Here is a 17093-nt window from a genome sequence, read left to right as displayed (position 1 = left end):
AAATAACTCGCCTGGGTCTTACAGCTGGTAGATAGCGACGCTGGGACACATCAGATCACCTCCTACAGGCAGACACTTAAGGTATTTTATAGCGATTAATTCTGTTAGTCTTTACAACAACCTTCCCAGGGGGGTTGTTTTTACCCCGACTTTATCCTTGAAGAAGCCCTAGCCTTGGAGAGAGATTGGGTAAAGCTAGGACTCGGTAACAGAATATCAGCCCTGGTAACGGGCTTGGCTGCACACAGCCTTTCTGCCCGAGCTCCAATCCCACCAGAAGCCGTGGGGATTTGGGCAAGTTGCTTAGCCCTTCGGTGCCGCCATCCCTCCTTCTGTAAAATGAGGATAATTTCAAGCAGTGACACGCTCCTTAGCGAGAATTCAACAGAGTAATGAGATGGAATGATAAAACCAGGCCAGGCACGGGGATGGCATCCCAGCTGAGGCTCAGTGTATCCAAGGGACAGGAAGGCCTGAGTGGCTGGAGAGAGAAGTCAAGAACATCCTCTAAACAGAGGGCCTCGCTCTAATGACACCATGTAGCCTCAGAGACTGAAATGATGTGGATTGTGCATAATGTTTGGTTTCTACACGCTGTTTCATTAGAGGTGCAGACCAGTGGTTCCCAAACTGGGCAGTGCGTTAGAAGAGCTTGGGGAATTTCCAGCGTTCCCAACCTCCAGGCGCAAATGAAATCAGATTGGCTGGGGATAGAAGCCAGGCTTCAGTGTTTTTCTAAACTAATGCTGTGATTCCAATGAGTGAGCGGCTAGGTTGGAGAACCGGTATTGTATAGACCATCAGGGTTCCCACAGGGTCCTGGGCTTGGGCAAGAAGTTTTCTTGAAGGAGGCCTTCTTTTTGTTGACTCATAGAGGCTGTCCACTTGGCTCAACTCCCCTTAGAAGTTGAATCCATACCTTCAACAGATTACTGGCACCTGTGATGTGAGGGAGAGAGGATGCATTCCTGAACAAGCCAAGCCAAGTCCTGTCCACGTGGAGTCTACACTAGAAGTTGGGGATGAACACACATTCAAAAGAATAAATATGGTATTAAGGAGGATCGTGGTAAGGGCTATAAGGAAGAGAAAAGCAACAATGTAGAGTAGGCTCAGCAGGGCTTTCTGTGAAGCTGACATTCGAGTTGAGCCCAGAGGGGTGTGATGGCAGCAGTTATGTGAAGAACATTCCAGATGGTGACCACGATGTCATGCATTCAATGGTTAGAAAGACCACGAGGCTGGTATACAGTTGGTGAGAAGAGGGTGGGGGGGGTGGGGGCCCGGACAGGAGCACAGAGAGGCAGGGGGCTGGGCTCTCAGGGCTTTCTGGGGAGCTAGTGAGTTTTACTTGAAGCGCCGTAGGGAACCACTGGAGTCTTTGGCGCAGGAAGTGATACGATCTGGTTTACATTTTGAGAGGATGATTCCCTGTTGGGTGGAACGCGGGGGTGAAGGGTGAGCCAGGCATGGAAGGGGAGCACTTAAGGGCAGGTGCAGCCCAAGGTGGAGTGACTGTGGTTTGGTAGCAGTGACGAGGGATGGCAGTGGTCAGGCTTCGGAAGCGATTTTGAGGAAGAGCCAATGGGACTTACTGATGGATGGCCCTAGAGGGTGCTGAAAGCAGCAGGATCATGAGGGCTCCCGGATGTTGGACTTGAACAATTGAGTGGAGGGTGTCATTTCTAGATGGGAAGATTGTGGGCAGAGTATTTAGTGAGAGCATGAGGGAGAGAGGGAGAGAGGAAGAAAGAGAGAGGAAGAGAGAGGGGATAAGACAGGAAACCAACGACTCCACAGCCGACGTGTAATCGTGCCATTTACACACCCACGTGGAGGTGAAGAGATCGGGCTGAGAGCTCAGGGTCGGTGGCATCCGTGTGTCGGTGTCATTTGCAGCATGGCACCGGTCGAGACTATCCTTGAGGCCTTACCTTGGCCACCCCTTGAACGTTTTGGCCTGGCTGCTCATCCCACATGCTCTGAAGGTCCGTTTCCCACTGGACTGAGATCTGCAGCGGGGTTTTCTGCTGACCTTCTTCTCTCCGCATGGTCTGGACGCCTTGGCATTGGTACCCATGGCCGGGCTGGGGTGAGAGGGTAGGGGTTAACAGCTCCTGTGCTCCCCCCAGGATGCCAGCCTCCTGGTCCAGGGAGCACGGGCCCTCTGGTCCAGGAGCATTTGGCAGAAGCTGTGATTTCTCCTTGAAAGAGCCGTGAAATGTCCACCGACGATGTTCCGAAAGCTGTGCAGAAAAGCACCCGGGACCAGGTATCGCCCAGCGTGGTTGAACCACTCCTTTTTTCTTTTTTTCTTCTTTTTTTCCTCCCTTTCTCCAGAAGTAGAACAGGGCTTGACTGCCTCCGCAGATCCATGTCTGCAATCTTGAAGCTGAACTTTGATTTCTTTTTTAGCGACTTACTAGAAGCAGCACAGTGGAAAGAATCCCCCGGCTGGAGCCCAGCTGGCTGGTTTTGTGATCTTGGGCAAGTCACTTAACCTTCGAGAGCCCCAGGCCCTTCATCTGCAAACAAGGCAGTTGGATTGAGTTTTGGTGACGGTCCCTTTTAGCTCTAATGACCTGGTTTCTTAAAGCAGATTTCTTCCTCTTCTCCCATCAAAGAAGTGAGGCAGAGAGAGGAGGGGAGGGAATTGCCTGCCTGGATCAAAGTGTGGCCTCCCAGAGCCCTTGCCTTCTGCCTGCAGAACTTGCTCATCTTGCCTCTTACAAAGTCAAAGGTGGAGGGATGTGATGTTGGAAGACTTTTGCAGGTTCTGAAACGGCAATGGACCGATACTCGCTGCGTACCTATCAAGAACCTAAGCACAAGCTGGTCGCTGATGAACTAGAGACAATTAATCAAAAGAAGGAAGGAATTAAAACACACAAGAAGAAATTCACTTCCTGCTCTCAAAAAACTCATATTCTCATTGTTCAGTAAGGCATAACATTCTTGAACCCTTACTCTGTGCTAACAAATTAATGTGAGATAAATGTGTTATTTAATTCTCTTTTAAAATGATAGATTCCTCCTTTTCATCAATTTTTAGACTGCTCTGGTGCCTAAACAACTCTTCAGTGAACAGTGAGATTGGAGACATTATTATGAGCTCACAAATTTTTATAGATTTCATATTTCATTCCTTTTGGTTTCTTCTCTTCTCTTCTCTTCTCTTCTCTTCTCTTCTCTTTTCTTTTCTTTCTACCTCTTTCTTTCTTTCTTTCTTTCTTTCTTTCTTTCTTTCTTTCTTCTTATTTTTCTTGGTTTTTGGCCACAGGTAATCCTTCACATTTGCCCCTGTGTTCTTTTGACACACAGCTAGTATCTTAGAAAGTTTCCTTGCTTTCCGGTACATTACTTCATCCTTACAACAATCCCAAAGAGATAGAATCTATTATTATTGGCATTTTACACATGATAAACCTGAGATTGCCCAAGGCCACAAGGCCCGTGAAGGTGGGCCTCGGATGTAATCTTCACCTGACTCCAAACTTTTGACCATGACACTACGTTGTCTATTGGAAGAGACAAGATGAACACAAAAGAAATAATCAGTAAATAGCAAAGAATGCGTTAAATTAATTTCACTAGGGGGCTATTAGACTAAGGTGGGTTTAATGCTTAGCAGCTTAGTAAGCAAACCAATAACTAAGCCTGCATTGCCTCAAGGTTAAGAAATCAAAACCTAAGGACGACCAATCACAAACAGCCAGCTGGGCTTTTCCAAATAAGGCAGCTGCTTAAGCAATAACCAATCAAATAATTTTCTTGCTTTGCTTCTGCTTGTCTCCATAAAAGTTTTGCCCCTCGTTCGTTCCCATCCATGGAGTGCTCCCAGCCACTTCTGGTTTGGTGTTGCAGTTGGAATCGATTGTTGCTCAAATACTGAATTCCACAAATTTTAGTACGACTCAGTTTATCTTTTGACAAGTGGCATATGTCTTTTGACTGATTCATGACGCATTATTGAGTTCCAATCATATGCCAAGTTCTGTGAGAGGCATAAGATGGGGTCCCTGTTCTGAAGTAGCTCATGCTTCATTATGGGCTGACCTTTGTGTTCATGGCAATGGGCTTGAAATGAATTCAGTGTAGGCTGGGGAGGCCTGGGGCAACTTCTGGGATGGGACTGGATCTGGCCTTTGGAGTCAGATTGGAACTTTTCTGAGATGAGGCATTCTAGGCAGGAGCCCATTCCAACGAAGCCCCCAAGGCAGGAACCAGCTTGGCAGAGGGGTGGCAGTTGTCCCTACTGTCTCAAATTACTAATCTTCCATAGGCTTGACTTTGAGAAGAGTGGGGATGATAGATCAAGTATGCGTGTAAACGCCTCTTAAATGTTTTTATTTTTTGAGAGAGAGAGAGAGAGAGAGAGAGAGAAAGTGAGCAGGGGAGGGGCAGAGAGAGAGGGAGACACAGAACCCGAAGCAGGCTCCAGGCTCTGAGTGGTCAGCACAGAGCCCGATGCGAGGCTCAAAATCACGAACTGTGAGATCGTGACCTTAGCCGAAGTCGGACGCTTAACTGACTGAGCCACCCAGGCGCACGTGTTGATGGTAGAGGCCATATGTTAATGGTCCCTATGTCCTCAGCGACCACCATATGGGTTGTTTCTTCATCACTTTTAAAAGTTGAAATGAATTTTTCCCCCAAAACATTCCTACTCTTCGATTGGATAATTGTATTATGTGTCTCTGAGAATCTACTGCCAAGAAATAGTCAAGGATGTGCCAGAGACGTTCATCGTAGAAGTATTTGTATCGATAAAATATTAGAAACTACCTACAAGTGAATGCTTAATCACACTAAGGTCCATTCCCTGCTATTCTAGGTATGATCGTCTTGGAACTTGCTGTTAGATATTAAATGTCTTGTTTATGGAGAGTTTTTACTCTCATGGGAATGTTCTTGAGATACAGTGTTAAATCAAAACATTCAGGATATGAAATTATAAGCACAAAGCGACCCTGGCTATGTAGAAAAAAATACATAGAGGGAAGGCTGGCAAGAAGTACATCGGGAATGTCAGCAGGAGCCTCTCTCTGGGACGCTTATCTTCTCCTTTTGTCTCTATTCTCCAAAGTGGGTGTGTCTTACTTTTGTAATAGGCCAAAGAAAGGCCATATGGGGGGGGGGGGGGTATTGAAATTCCTCACCTACTGACTCAACATTCTAACAAGTTAAGAAGTTTTTGCTACCTAGAACAGAACAGGGAAGTCAGGAGTGTGAAACGGAATGCTCTGGGAAGCTGGGGTGGGTGCCGGGGTGGTCCCAGCAGAACAATCTGAAAGAGAGGTGAGGTCGCCGAGTTGGTGAGCTGATGGGCTGGGGGGTCCTCCCCACCTTGGTGGCTCCCACCCCTGTTCCACGGCTACCTGAAGAGGTAGCTGGCCAGAGCGCTGGTGGAAACTCCAATTTTACAGTCATTAGGGGCACAGTGGGCTAAGCGATCAGCGGGGGCTTTGATGTGGTTAACCTCGCTGGGGGCCAGGCTGCTCTGACCTCGGCAGTGTTCTCACTCTAAAGCCGAGGTCGGGTCAGTGCTCCCATTGTTTCCCGGGCCTGCATTAACTCCTGGGCCAGAGAACAGGGCCCGCTCCCCACCGCCCGCCTCCCGCCCAAGTGGGCCAGCTTTGTTCCCTCCCCACCGGCTCCCATTGTGCCTACTGGGGGGGAAAAGGCCAGCATTCATTTCCTCACTCGAATGGCTCCTTCCTCTTCCAGCCCATAAGCATTTTGTCACCGTGACCCCAGAGGTGATTCAGGTCTTTTGATCTTGCCTACCTAGAGCCCTGCTCCTCCACTGCCATTGGGGCCTGGCCGCCCTCCGGAGGGGGCCCACGGCAGAGTGAGCCCTGCGCGCACTGGTGTGCAGCTAACCAGAGAGGGTGGCTTCTAGTGGGGTGCATTCCAGTCTTTCTTTCCACCAGAGCCCCCGCTCGTCAAGATGCAAAAGCCAGAGGGCCTGGAGGCCTCTTCCCTCCTTCCCAGCCCTCCACAGAGCTGGCTGGCCTCCCCCCTGCCCCTGCGCCCCTTCAGCCGCAGCACATTTCCCAGGACTCCCTGCTGGCTTGCCGTCTCCTGGACTGCCCTGGCCTCCTTGGCCTCCACAAGTTCCCTGTGGACTCCACCTAACATGACTCTCCCTGTCACTGTACCGCGGGTCTCACGGTTCTGTGACAACACCTGTGCGACCAGCCGCGGGCAGTCACAGCTCTGGGGCCGCCCTGACTGTGAGCTCCTTGAAGGCAGCACCACATTTTCTTCCTCGTTAGGTTCCCCCCTCCCGCTAGGTGATTCCAGCAGGGCCCCGGAACAGTGAAAAGTACAACATCTAGTCACTTCTAGCCAGCCAGAGGGTGACTTGTGACACTTCCAGAAGAAGCTTTATAGTATAGGCAGGAGTAGAGATGGTTTATGAACCGTCTCTGAGGGCTTGAGAGGTGCGGAGATGTATCGGGAAGGGTTTGGGTGAGTTTTTAAAACATCTGAGGCATCAGTTCATTTGCTCGCCCGTTTGTATGAACAGGAAGGGAGCCCCTTCTCTGGGTAATTATTAAATTGCGCTCAGCACGGGGAGTGCAGAAGGGAGACAGATCCCTGTCGGTGGCCCCCCAGTCTGGCGGTGGGAGTGGTCCATAGGCAGGAGAGCATGACCCTTCTGGAGGAGTGAGGACAGGCAGATTCTCGTGCATGCTGGATTCCGTGTAGAGACAGAAGGAGCTGGACCTTCGAGGGAAGGTAAACTTGTTGAGACAGATGAAAAATGTCCACAGTAACAAACTTATTGGGCAATATCGTGCAGCCGGGGAGAATTAATATAGTTCCTTGAAAGTGAGTGATTTCGGTTCAAATTCCAATTCATGGCTTTGAAGAAAGGACACCGAAACATCACACAGCAAATTCAAGGCAGCCTTTTCCGTCTGCCTGTCGACAGCTGGAGGCACATTATTGACGTTCGTGTCTATGCCTCTTCGGGAAGTTTGGGCTGGCCTGTCGGCAGCCAGCCAGAGCTGTGCCAACCCCTTCGGAGCTACCTAAAACCCCTTCTGCGGCAGGGTCGGGCCTTATTTGTCTCTTAGCTGCTCCTTTCCAGCCCAGACTTAATACTGTCCAAAGGTAAACTTGACTTCTTTCATGAATCTGCTCATTCATTCGTTTACTTCCAACCAAAAATCTATGCTTCGTCAGTCAACGGGTTATTTTCATGCGTTCGTTCCGCAAATGCTTTACTGAGTGCTTGGAACCGTGTTAGCTTCGGGAGCTGTAAAATGAACACACAGTGCTGTCTGCCCCCAAGAACATTATTTTAGTGAGGGTCATGCCACCTGGGAGGTGCCACGATGAGGGAAATACCACAAGGTAGGGGAAATTCGAGACGAGCCTTAGCCCTAACCGGGGGTATTCGAAGAAGGCAAAAGGTTTGCTAGAGGAGATGACACTTGAAAGATTCTTGAACATTGAGGCATTAGCCAGGAGGAGAATCGTATTTGAGTTTGGAAGGAAGGTGGGTATGGGAAGACCCTGGAAACAGACTGAATCAGGCATTCAGGACAGTCCAGAGTGGCTTCCGGTCCTTGTTTCTGAAGGGTCCTGAGGGCATGGAGACGAGCGCTCCATTCTATCCGTGTGGACCCTCTGTTGGAACTTTTCACTGCCTCCTGGGGATGGACCCGGCTCAGACCATCACCGCCTGCTGGACGCTGCCTGCCTGCCACTTTCAAACAGGACCCACTTTTGTCATATGGAAAACACCGTAGCGGCACACAAAAGTCTTAGCATCTTCCAAAATGTTGCATTGTCTATGCAGATAATTTCGGAGAATACTTACTGGCTTCAAATAGCTCTGTATTTAGTTGGGTGTCACCCTCTTCCTCCCACCCTCCTGGATATGAGGGTAGATGCCTCTGAATGCGCTGTCTGAATCTGAGGCAGAAAGATAATTATTTGCCTTTCTCATAAGGAAAAGCTAATTACTAGAAGGAATCCCAGCATAATTACACAGTTAGGCTTGGTGTCTTTGTACCCATCACTTCCTGACAAAGACATCCCCGTTAGCCTATAGCCTTTTGAAGGAGGAGGGGATGATCATTTCTGGTTCTTTCTAGCTTGCCCACTCTGTTGTCTGCCCAGTACTGATGCCCCCTGGGGTAAGTACATCGAGACAAGTACCTGGGTAATAGGAAAGGGAGAGTGGTGGCCTCATAGTAACCCGGTAAGGGAGCTTCTAGAGAGTTCCGCAGGTGAGGACATCGTGGCTCAGGGAGACGTGTCACTCGCTCAAGGTCTCTGCCTATAAGAGTTGGGGGTGGAATTTAAACCTTGGTCTGGGAAGCTTGCTTACTTTCCCTACAAGAACCTCACGGTTGGATGTTGACCTGGATGTTGGGGTACCCTAGGCAGAGTAGAAGTGTGGCCAGGAAGGGGGTGAGGGATTTGCTTCTCCATGTGGCTAGGCCTGGCTGGCCATGACCTGGAGTCAAGGGCTGGCTGGGGCTGGGCCGGGGAAGGAAGAAAATGTTCAGCGTGACCGAACACTTGCTATGTGCTCGTGAGTCGAGGCACGCACACCCTGGCATGGAAGATGGGATCAGAGGTGTGGCTCTCAGAGGGGGGGGGGGGGGTCTCACCAGTGGACCTTCAAATGCCTGTCTGCCCGTCATGCTTCTGGCGCAGATGACGACCAACCGACAGGGAGGAAAACATCACAGAGAAGAGCCCACAGCACTCGATGTCTGTGTGTTTTTCTCCACAGGGAGAAATCGGCCAGGAGGATATTCCAAGCAGAGGAAAGAGCAAAGAAGTGAGCTAAGCCCAAATGCACACTGTTGTTGGAAGTACATAAGTGATAGGTGGGAGCCATTTTGTTGAGTGGGTGGTGACTACCGGCCGTGATCTCATAGAACCACCAGGATTTCTCGTCTGGAAGGACAAGAGGTTGGACCAGGTGAGTTTTAAATCCCCCGTCCTGTTTTGACACTCTGCGAATCAGCGTTTTTAAGATATATTTAAATATTTGTAATGCCATTTGGATACCTCTATCAAGAATCTTAAATTCTTCCTACCCTTTGATCTTAAAATTCCACTTCATGAAATCTCTCTGAAGGAAATTATAAGCAAGTATATTCATTACAGCATTGCTCATAATAGGGAAAAATTGGGAATAACCTAGAGAATAAACCTCTAGAATCCCAACATAGGGGATTCACTATGTAAATCGTGTTCTGTCTTCACCTTAGGTTTTATATAGCTATTGAAAGGATGTTTATGATGAATTTATAAAAACAGAGGGAAATGGTTCTGTCATAACATTAAGAGGGAGAGACAAGACATAAAATTGTGCTTTCAGCCACAATAATGACAAAACCAGTGCGTCCTAAGGCAGCAGAGACACAATTAGGCACAAAAAATTTTTAAAAAAAGCCTTACCGGGGGCCACCTTTGATTGATAAAACTATGGAGAATTTAAAAATTAACTTTATTTCTCGCATAAGAAAGATAAACCTTATGGCCATGTTTTTAAAAATTTTTTTTTCCAACGTTTTTATTTATTTTTGGGACAGAGAGAGACAGAGCATGAACGGGGGAGGGGCAGAGAGAGAGGGAGACACAGAATCGGAACAGGCTCCAGGCTCTGAGCCATCAGCCCAGAGCCCGACGCGGGGCTCGAACTCACGGACCGCGAGATCGTGACCTGGCTGAAGTCGGAGGCCCAACCGACTGTGCCACCCAGGCGCCCCTGGCCATGTTTTTAAAAATAAAACACAGAACAATGGCAGCAAAAACTCTCGTGCAAAGGCCCGGCAAATCTCCTTTGCTGCTGGATGGTGACTATGTCTGGGTCCATGACTTGCAAGAAGGTGGCCTGAGACCTCAGAAGAGTGTTTGGGGGAGAGACAGTGCCAGGAAGTCCCCGAGACAGTGGTGGTTGGTGGGTGTTGGCCGCTAGACGGGAAGGCAGGTTTCTTAGTGATACCAGCTCCTCAGAGGCTCTGATGGGGGCCCCCCGGGGGAATACTGAGCCCCAGGCATCTGTCCAGACCTGCAGGAACCAGCAATGATGTGAAGACAGTTGTGAGTCTCTCTATCTAGGGTTTTGTGAAATGTCCAGATGGCCTAATTTCCATCTTTAATCTTCTTGGGAAACGGTGGAGGCCAAGAAGTTTCATGGCAGGGACTAGACTTGGGGTCAGAGACTCGGGCTCGTGTCTCACTTTGACTTGTTCCTTCTGGGCTCTTGGGTTTCGTGCATCAGAGAGGGAATTATAACACGGATCCCGAAGAGGTGGGCACGGAGGTTGCAGGGAGGTACTATCTGCCAAGTACCTGACTCGTGGGAGGGGCTCTGGCCACCGGGACTCACGTCTGTGTGATCTCCGCGTGCTGCTTCTTTATGGGTGAGAGATGTGACCCTGCCTGTGAGCACTTGCTGTGAAGATCGAGTTTGAAACTGGCCAGTTTGGGGGGCGCCTGGGTGGCTCAGTCGGTTAAGCGTCCGACTTCGGCTCAGGTCACGATCTCACGGTTCGTGGATTTGGGCCCCAAGACAGGCTCTGTGCTGACGGCGCTGAGCCTGGAGCCTGCTTCACATTCTGTGTCTCCCTCTCTCTCTCTGCCCCTCCCTTGCTCAAGCTCTCTCTCTCTCTCTCTCTTTCTCTCTCTCTCAAAAAATGAATAAGCATTAAAAAAATTTTTTTAAACAGTTTGGTTCATGACATGGCCTAGCGGGCCGGCCTCATTGTATGAGCGGGCCCTAAATTAGTCCCGCAAAAGAAATTGTTTAACTGATGTCCTGCGCTGATACCGCTGAGAAGGTCCCCCTCCCCACAAGACAGAGCCGGTGGCCAATCGCTTCACTCCGCTGAGGGGTTTCGAAAGATCTGAGAACGGGAGGCGAAACCAGCTTGTACAGTGGCCAGCAGGGTTCTTGGCACGGTTCCTGGGAAGGCAAGCTTCTGTGCCCTTCTCCTGCGGTCTTATACCTGCCTGGCACCAGTTCAGCGAACAGTTTTAGATTCCGTGGATATGGGCAAAAATCTCTCCCATTGTTGCCAAAGGGGGATTTCACACATGATGATACAGATTTTCTGGCCAGATGGCTCTGAGAAGCCCTGGGAGCCCCAAGATGACCCAGTAAGATGGGGGCTTAGGGGGCAAGGATTTATGGGGTTTCCAGGGAGATTGCCGAGTCTAGAAAGAAAACCTGGCTGAGTCTGCCGTTTCACTAGGAGAGCTCTGACGCCTGAGAGCCCGAAGGTGCTCAGGCTTCGTGGCTCCCTTTAAAAGTTAGATTGTCGTGGGAAAGTCAATCCTATGCCATTAGTAGTAGCTGCTATTAGGCCGGATTCATAGGGACACGTAAGGATAGGAGTGCTGGCCGGGTCAGCACCGAGAAGCTGGGGCAGCAGAAATGAAATCAGATGGGAGAACAGCAGTGGAGAACCTGTAAGCAGTCCTCTCCAATCCCCTGGGGTTAGATTTTATCCACTTTTAAATTTAGGGTAAGTTAAACCTAAAACAAGATTATGGTTAAGGTGGGAGAGAATCTAGGAGGCCTTCTCAATTGGAGGGACAGGGTGGGTGTGCGGTGGGGTCGGTGAGATAGGTGAGACAGTGAGGCACTGATGTCTGGTGCATGGGACGCGGGCTGCTCATCTCGGAATTGGGTGTGCGATTGACCTCCATCCATGGCCACTTCTAACCCCCAAAGAGTTTACCCTCCATTCCTGGGATCCGACTCCTGGGAGGGAATCCCGTGCTGACTCTCCACGGGAGTTACGGTTGTGCTCTAGGCCCCAAGCCTTCTATCCTGCCTGGGGTGGGGGAGGGGTGAAACCAGGCTTCCTTTGTCCACTGTGATGCTTCTGATATTCTGATTTCTCAGGACACCAAAGCATCGGGTTTTCAAGGAGTCAGGATCCACTGGAAAGAGAACTGGGGGCCCTGCAAAGTTGAAGTCATTACCACATGACTATTCACACTTCACATGCGACGGCGCTGTGAAGGGAAGGTTCCTGGTGTCCCCGTCCTACCCAGGCACTAACTGTGAACAGGACTTAGTACGTCTGAGCCGTAATCTAAGACGGGGAAACTGAGGCACGGCGGGGGAAGTGACTTCCCCACTGCTGGTCACAGAAAGGATTAGGACCCGTCACTACCGTCACTAAATCCTCGTTTCCTTGACCTCCAGGACCCACGTTCTTCTCCCTGTGCCACCCAGCATCGGACACACCCCCAGGCAGAGCTCCTAGGCGTTTCCTGCCTCCTGTGTACAATGGTGAGGATTTATTGTAGCTGGGATTTTGTTTCAAGCCTTTAATATGATTAGCAAACATCAAATATCAAAAGCTTATCTAGTAAACACCTCCCGTCCATGCCATGGATGTTATGGTCAGCTTCGGATTGAAGTCGAGTCACATTTGAAAACAGATGCAGTTTCAAGAGGCCAGAGCGAGGCCGCCCACATCTGCTGGCTGTGATCTTTCGTCTGCAGTAAATGGCATTGTTGGAGAGCCGGGCTGTAAAACATCAGCCTGGTCAGCAGGCCCTGCTCACAATGCCTGGAGCTTTCCGGGGGATTTGAAAAATGCAGCCGAGCACTCTGAGTCTGGTGGGCAGTCTGCCTCAGGACTGGGAGGTTCAAATCAAATATTTATTATCTTTGACCAAAATTCCAGTGATCCCGCGAGGGCTTCCAGGAACGATTCCGGCAGGAGTGGAGGTCAGGGGAGATGGCGAGCGTGTGTCAGACTTCGGCACCTCTCTCTCTCCGTTAAACAACCGAAAGACCGCGTACTTGCGTCCTCGCCCCAGAAGTGAGATGAGAAACGTGCCTTTGGCCCACGCGGTGAGCAAACGTGAAGCGTGAGCCTGAGGCGTGGGCTCGGGTGCCTGTTTTCCCTTGGGTCCACGGATATGGTGGCTGACTGCTGTGCCTCTCCTTAAACGTGCCAGGCCCAGAAGCTGGGCTCCGCCTGGTGCCCACTGAGCCCGCTGGCTCGTCTTCAGGGCCGCGGGGCGTGTGTGTGTGTGTGTGTGTGGGCGTGCAGGACAGTCTGAGGGATTCTTCCTAGGGATTCCGGTCACGGCAGCACGCTCACTGCCGTCCCCGGCGCATTTCTCTTTCTACTGCTCACACGGGAAGCAGACACTCTATCTGGGGTACTAATGTTTCTCTGGGCGCTACAGTCCGTGGATCTGAGTGACCCATTCCAGCTGTTTCTGGCGGCGGCCCCGCGGCTGGCTGCAGCCCAGTGGGTGGCGGGGTGGTTGACACCGTGGAAAATGCGTTCCTAATGGGCCAGGAGCCGCCATCGGCGAGTGCTGGAGGCGTTGGCGGAACGAGAGAACTTGTTCTCTGCCCCTGGGTCTGGCAGAGTTCCCCCCGGACGATGAGCTGCTTGCAACAGGGGAGGCATTGATTTGGTTTCGACTCCTCGAAGCTGATGAGGAGGTGGGGCCGACCCCATGAAAAAGTTGGCCAGTGCTCCTGCGAGGACCACTGTAACGGCGACTCAGGATTCGCGGGGGGGGGGGGGTCTCAACGGGGCTGCTCCGGGTCCCAGCTGCGCACTGCCGTGTCCCCCGAGCTGTGGGTCCCTGGGGCTCTCTCGGCACGCGCTCCGCTGCAGGTGCACGCGGAGCCTTGAAGGACGCGTGAGAGGAGGGAGAGGGGAGGGCTCACTGGGACGGGATGGCCGCGGGGGTGGGACCGGAAGGGATTTTCAGAAGTGCTTTTACATCGTCGGGTACCACCATGGCCAGTGGCTCAGGTTATGGGCATCACCACGAGGGCTGTTACTCAAGTTCGGGGAGGATTTAATTTTTCTTTAATTTAGCTTCTATTTTTTTTTTTTTTTTTTTTTAAACAAAGCTATGTATGCATATCGTTTCTACAGTTCTGCAAGGCCTCTTAAGAAAAGCAAGGGTCTGGGGCGCCTGGGTGGCTCAGTCTATTGAGCATCCGAGTCTGGGTTTCGGCTCAGGTCGTGATCTCACGGTTCATGAGGCAGAGCCCCGAGTCGGGCTTTGTGTTGACAGTGCTGAGCCTGCTTGGGATTCTCCCTCTCTCCCTCTCTCTTCGCCCCTCCTCCACTGGTGCTGTCTCTCTTTATCTCTCTTTCTCTCTCAAAATAAATAAATAAACTTAAAAAAAAAAACCCCGCAAGTTTCCTCCAACTTCTTCCTCCCTATTTCTGTTTCCCCAGAGGTGTCAACTTTTAACTCTTACGACTCTTGTCATTTCCCTCCACCTCTTGTAGTAAAATATTGTGTTTTGATGTGACAGTGTGAGCAACAATCTGTTGGCTTTCACTATGGAAGATGACAATTTAGCTTCTTTTTGACCGTCCCTCTTCTCAACATTTATTGGCAGAAACATTTTCTTCCCCCTGTAAATCACAACTTTGGAGAGGGGCCAGACAGAGGGTGCAAGAAACAGCATGGAGCTCAAACTCCCCAAGTGAGGGCAAGATAAAACGATTTCCCAGTGAATCGTGGCAGACGTGGAGTTTGGAGCTAAAATTACCCACGCGACGGATGCTTCGTACGTGCGGATCCCAAGGCCGTACGGTGTATTCCGCAAGGCACGTGTGGACAAAGGCATTCCCTACCTTTATATCTTTTGCAATACTCTGTGGAAGAGGACCTAGCTGGGTTAGAAACACACTTTCCTCAGAGCCCAGGAGAGCCAGGAGAGGAATGCAGGGGGCGTGTCAATAATGGAAGAGTATGGCAGACGCATCAGAGTGAGCCATCTGTCCCTGCTGCAGGACACATCCATGAAACATATGATGCTGATCGCCAGGTCGTGGGAAAGGGAAACTGTTTACATTTATGATAGGCGTGGCACGGGGCATCGTGCCCATAAGAGAAGGTGCTCAAAACGGAATTTGTCTTTAATAAACGAAGCGGCTCATTTTGCAGATGGGTGCACTGAGGCTCAAGGAATGCTCTAGTCATACGGAAGATTGATGATGGAGTTGGTAGAGGGACCTGCGGCCCTCCCTCCCTCTATATCCTCCCTTCTTCTCTGTATTGGTGTATCGAAGACGACTGGGACCAGGCATTGTTACAGGCGCTAAGATTAAAAGACAGAGACTAGGAGCCAGAAGGGCTAAGAGTCCTGTTGATAGGCAAGTAAACAAACAATGCGGAAGAGAGTGGGGTTGTGATAGAGGTGGATTTACGCAAGGTACTTGAGGAAGACAGGGAAGGGACAGGTAACTGATCGAGAATCAAGGAGGACTTCCCAGAGAAAGTGATAATTGAGCTTGATCATGAAGGAAGACTAAACCTCAGCTAAGAAAACTATAGTCAGCCCTTCATTATGTGATCACTTGACAATGTGCAGGGAAGAGTTTGGAGGCAGGAGATCGGGGAGGAGACTTGTGTCTCCTTATTCAGGGGAGAGGTGACATGGGCTTGAACAAGCAGGACAGTGGCCAGGGAAAACAAGGGGGCAGATGGGAGAAATATTTTGGTCCAAGGATTCACCTAACCTGGTGGTTGGCTGGAGGGGCGGGAGAGGAAAAGCTCTAGACTGACTCCCAGATTCCTGACTCATTTAGGGGCAGTAAATGAGGGTAAAGTGATTCACAAGAGGTGAGAGAGGTTTTTTGGCAGGGGAAGAGGGTGAGTTCACGTTTGAACTTGTAGATTTGACAGGTGAGAAATCTAAGAGGAAGTGTTCAGAGGCGTTTGGGTTTGCAGGGCCACAAACACAGAAATGGGGATCGGAGCGGGGGTCAGGGGCCGAGGCCGGTTGTTGAGGCCACAGAAAGGAGCTTCAGCCAGGGGCATGGGAGTGAGAGGAGGAGAGTGTTGAGGACAGAGCCCTGAGGAGCATCTTCACGTGGGGGATGGTGAGAGGGAGAATGCGTGATGTCTACAAAGCAGAATTCAGAGATACGGAAGGAGCTCCTCTCAATGAGAGGAAACAGATTTTAGGAAGGAGATGATGGTCAGCACGTCTAACGCGGCAGGAAAGTCTAGAAAGGAAAAGACTGATAAAGGCCATCAAGTTAGGCCATACGATGGTAGCCAATATTGGTGAGGGCGGTGTTGATGGAATGGTGGATGATGGAAACCAGAATTCACTAGGGTGGTAAGGCCGTGAGCAGCAAATCTCCATGCCCTCTAGGAAAGCTGGCTGGCCTTGGGATGAACAAAATCAATGTGCCTGCAGGATGCCGCTCTGCAATCCTCGCTCCCTGGGACCCACTGATGAGCTGTCCTAGAAGACAAAGGACAGTAAATGGGGTTCCCGCCAGGTTGAGGCCAAGCCAGGTAGACTGGTGAGAGAATCTGTCTTCTGGTCTGGTGACGATGTGCCCTGGTCAATGTGTTTTCTTGGACTCTGACTGGTCTCTACATTTATTAGCAGCCTGTGGATAATGTTTGTCTCTGTCTCCCGGTGGAGCTCACCCAGAGTGAGATACTGCAGAGCCAGAACCTGAGGATTAAGTACAGCAGAATTTCTTTTTATTCGCTAAGGGGGTGTCCTTCTTTCTGATGTGGAGACTGAGCTAAGCGGTTGCATGTCTATTCTTTAGTAAATCAATTAGCAAATCGTCTTGTGTGCATGGTCTCTAAACCTGGGCTTGGATGAGGAACTTGCATTCATTCTTTGGAGGAGAAAATTAAGAGATATAGACCCCAAACAGATATAAGTAGGGTGTGGGTGGCTATGTTATAAGGCTTTCTGCTTATTTACTTAATAAGACATTGGATGCCAGGTAAATAAAAAAAAATATATGCGAGTTTCCCACAGGTTCTTTCCAGATTTTTGCTCATTTGATATTTTCCTTTGAGTTTCCATGGTGGAGTGGTTGGAGGGCTCGTACTGGCTTAGGCAAAACAGTACTGAAACCCATTACAATTCTGCCTCTTCCAAAAAAGGATTAGAGAGAGCTTCCAGCATTCGCGTCAATGAAACAAAACCATTAACGAATAAAAAAGCAAAAGAAAGATGTGAATCTCTTATATGGGGTGAGAAACATGACAGGGCATTGGGATAACATGATGCTGCAGGCGAGCACGGCCTTTGGCTTCAAGCTTCTTGACCCCAAGGCAAGAAGGCAAGCAGGCTG

This window comes from Lynx canadensis, chromosome A3 (genome assembly GCF_007474595.2).
Source record: "Lynx canadensis isolate LIC74 chromosome A3, mLynCan4.pri.v2, whole genome shotgun sequence".
NCBI lineage: Eukaryota > Metazoa > Chordata > Mammalia > Carnivora > Felidae > Lynx > Lynx canadensis.
The sequence above is the reverse complement of the archived record's forward strand: the minus strand, read 5'-3'. Positions refer to the sequence as shown.